Source organism: Physella acuta, unplaced genomic scaffold (assembly GCF_028476545.2).
Source record: "Physella acuta isolate Inbredline_101_S28 unplaced genomic scaffold, ASM2847654v3 ptg000648l, whole genome shotgun sequence".
In the NCBI taxonomy this organism is placed as follows: domain Eukaryota; kingdom Metazoa; phylum Mollusca; class Gastropoda; family Physidae; genus Physella; species Physella acuta.
Window position 1 is genome coordinate 307,724 of NW_026732167.1, and position 4,175 is coordinate 311,898.

General features: G+C 35.4%; 1 pseudogene; it reads right to left on the minus strand.

The window, feature by feature from the left end:
- Positions 1-594: 594 nt before the first annotated feature.
- LOC131948527 (ficolin-2-like) lies at positions 595-3,181 on the minus strand (annotated as a pseudogene).
- Between the last annotated feature and the right edge of the window lie 994 nt (positions 3,182-4,175).

Sequence of the window (4,175 nt, forward strand, 5' to 3'; positions counted from 1 at the left end):
ACTTTGTTTTGGTGTTAGGAAAAAAAATAATTACATAATTAGCGGGGATTGATTAAGTGCAATGTCGTTGGTATTTTTAATACTGCCTTTTATTTATTCTATACACTGAACATACTGTTTACTAATTATTTTTTAAAATCAATAACATTTAATAAGCCAGGTCCTACAAATCCTATATGTTTATTTCTTTCCATTTAATGAATAGGCTTGGAGTATCATAATTTTATAGAGATTGTTATTAAAACATTTTTAAAGATTTTTTCAGTACTTTACAATTTTTAAAATTTGCATTGTCTTCATGTCTTGACCCACGTACCAACTATGAACCAAATTTGTCGGTTAGAAGTGCCCGAATTTTTGCTCGGGCGTTTCGATCTAGACAGACTGACGACAGACACAGTCAGTTAACTAAAAGATTGTATACAATGTAAGGTAATTAGACAAGGTGAAAGCATTAATTTTTGTTTTTGTTTTAAGAATGTTTTTAAAGAAACACATTTTAATATGTATTTTAAAATATTTTTAATATACTTTAAAAAGTCTAAAATCAATGTATTATTTGATTTAAATGAAGGAAAGCGACAAACTGAAACATTAAATCGGCCTCATTTTTATTTCAGTAAATGTAGCAGAGGCAAAATGGCCTGTTGTTGAGTACCAGTTTAGTCCCTTACCGAATTCAGAGCTTCTCCAAAGTCCGTTCAGATTGGACACGTGACACAAATAGTACCACCAGGCGCCGTGAAAATTTTGGGCGCAGTTTCTTCTGTCAAGTTCGTTGTCCCTGTCAAGTGTGCTAAACTTCTGATTGTTGTGTACGTTTTACAAAGAATCCCCAGCGTTGCCAGAATAACCGCTGACCTTTAACCTATAACCTTCCACCTCTCCATACACCCGAAACCTGGAATATTTAGCGAAGTAGTCCGTGTTGTTAAATCTAAAATCGACCCTCAGCTCGTAACGTCTCTGTGACGTCAGACGGTGAATGTTCTCGTTGCCCAGCCAAAATTCTCCGACATGCACATCTCCAAACCCATACTTGTACTCCTCCCATCCCCGATAGAAATCTGTTTGTCCGTTGAATCTTCTCTGTATCACCGTCCATCCTCCCCCGTCTGTCTGTGTGTCACACATCACCTCAAGTCCACTTGACAGGATGACCACTGGTCTGGGCAGAGAACTGACCACATCCCTGCATGTGTCTGGTGTAGTTTGACAGGTAAGGTCAAGAGTGGCACTGGCAAAAGTTTTATTGTTGCCATTTCCTAAAAAAATTTCAAAAATAAAAATCTTTTAATATATTTATTTGAAACTGATAGATAGCAAGAAACGGACTGTAGAGGGATGGACCAGAAATTATAACAGAAATAGTATATATCAATAAGCATATTTTAATATTTGATAATTAAAAGAATAATAAGATCGCCATGGTTAAATTGTTTTTTTTATTCAACAATCAGATGTATCCATTTCTTTATAGCTTTCTTAATAAATTATACCCATTTACAATTAGCTCTGTGCACGGTTTGAACTGTTCTAATAAGTATATACACTTGGTTAAAATAATAATTAGATCTATATAAAAGATGTCTGGAGAGGCGGCAAGATATTTTTTTGGACAAGTGAGACGCAGATTTTACATACAGTTCTAGTGATGATTAACCCAAATGATTCACCCGATTTTCAATTCGTTGGTTTTTACAAGCTTTTATAAAACTTACTTCCTCTGCCTGTCGTCAGTCTGTGGTCAGTCTGTCGTCAGTCTGTCAGTCAGTCTGTCGTCAGTCTGTCGTCAGTCTGTCGTTAGTCTGTCGTCAGTCTGTCGTCGTCTGTCGTCAGTGTGTCGTCAGTCTGTCTAGATCGAAACGGCCGAGAAAAATTGCAGGCACTTCTAACTGACAGATAAGGTTCGTAGTTGGTACGTGGGTCAAGACATGAAGACAATGCATCGTGACGCTAAAGTTGACTTAATTGGGTGCCTAATTAATTTTATATGAATTAATTAAAATTTTGACCGAATTAGTAGGCATTTCTATCCAACTACTCTACACGCGTCTTCATGTTCAAGAGCGCGTTATCACGTTCAATAGGTGCGCAATGGTTTTTAGTCATGAAACTCTATTGTAAATAAAAACATGTTAAGTACTAAAAATGTCATTAAAAAACGTTTTAATAACAAGCTTTTATGTATTAATGCACTAAAAAGTAGAAAATAAATGATACACTTTTATTTAATTTACTATAAAGAAAAGAGTGGTTCTCTTCCCAAATATTGGTAAAGGTATCCAATAGATACTAAAGTGACCCACGCTTTTCTTTATAGTTATTTAAATAGTAGTGTATAATTTATTTTCTACTTTTTAGTGCATTATTACATAAAAGCTTGTTATTAAATCATTTTTTTAATGATTTTTTTAGTAAATTTCACTATTGGAAATGGCGATCTTTGGTAAATCAACGTAGAGCTCACTGTGACGTCGTGGGTACCTGATAGAGTGAAGTAAATCTAATTTTTTATGGGTACCTGACTCACGTGAAGAGATTTGAAGAGAATGTAAAAATAAGCTGTACACATCCCTTCATAAATCGAGTTCACAGGAGCAGGTGAAGCCTACTGTAAAATATATCTGTTGTCGATTTCATTAAACGAAAGGCTTACTACTTTAAAAAAAACTAAGAATAGCTAAGGAGGGTGTATACATATCATGAAATATTACTTGCATAAAAAGAAAATAATTGTTGCTCTGGAAATATTTAAACTAGGTTAATGGTGTCGGCAAATTTACTGGAAAGGAATTCGTAATAATTCCCATTAAAAGTAAATAAAAATGTCTATCAAAACACAACTTACTTTGTCCTATCACACTGTAAGCACACATTAGCAAAGCAAAGAGTCTCTTGATGTTCCAAAATCTGATAAACATTTGCAACAGGCTAAGTTAAAAACGAGATAAAGATTTTCTAATGGAAGTTATATTTTAAGTTCAAAATCGGGTTTCAAACATAGAAAGTAAAAATGAAGTGATATTACTTTATCTACCTCAATTTATACATGATCAAATATGTTTGATTCACACAAAAGTATCCATCCAATTACTTTAAACAAATATTGTGTTGTAGTTTTAGTCACAACTCTGCTATCTCTTGATAAATGAACTCATAAAATATACGACTTGTTTGTTTGAAAAACGGCCAATTTACAATGCTGCCACGCCATAAAGTCACGAGCAACATATCTAATTTATAACTGTATAGCTGTTTTGACACCCAAAGTTTATTGATGTACCTACAATTAAAGTTTCGTGATAAAGTGTTCTGTTGAGAGTTCAGAAAAACAATGACACATCTTATTTTCTATCCCACTACTGTTTTTTTTATTGCGATGTTGAATGGCACATATTTCCGTTAACTGTACGTGTACGCACAAGCGTACAAGTAGCAGGGGTGGGGTACGAACCACATCGGTTGACGCCATTGGGGGGGGGGGAAGCACACCAAGACAAAAATGGCAAAACTTAGCGAAGAAAATGCTTTTGGCATGTTGAATCAACGATTAAAAGTTAATTAATCTTTTAAGTACATGTTGACAATCCCGAAAAGGGGGGGGGGGGGGGGGGGGGTTGGGGTGAAACCATGAAGTTGCATTCTCACTATAACGAAAACAATTCTACATTCAAGTGATTTACTAACCGATTATAAATAAACATCGTTACTATTACATGCGTACAAATTAAAGCTATCAAACGGGGGAGGGGGGAGGGGAATGACACTAATTGCTAAATTTACAGAGGGGAAAAATTTCTGTTGAATATTTTCTATGTCAGATAAATCAATCACGGTTTAGATTTGAATAGTGACACGTATAATACCACCAGGCTCCGTGAAAAACTGAGCTCAGTTACCTTTGTAAATAGTTGTTCCTGCCGAACGTGCTAAATTTCTGGTTGTCGTGTACGTTTATAAGAGAAAGACAGAGACAGTGAGTCAGAGGCGTAGCCTAGGGGGGGGGGGGCGCCAAAAGGGGTAAAAAAATTTAAAAGCTAATTTTAAGCTGCAGTTTTGAATAATGTACTGTCAAAGTTAAGAAATTTAACGGCTAGGGGTCGTCCATAAATGAAGTCACGCTTTTTAAGCCATTTTTTACCCCCCTCCCCCCCCCTACGTCACACATCGTC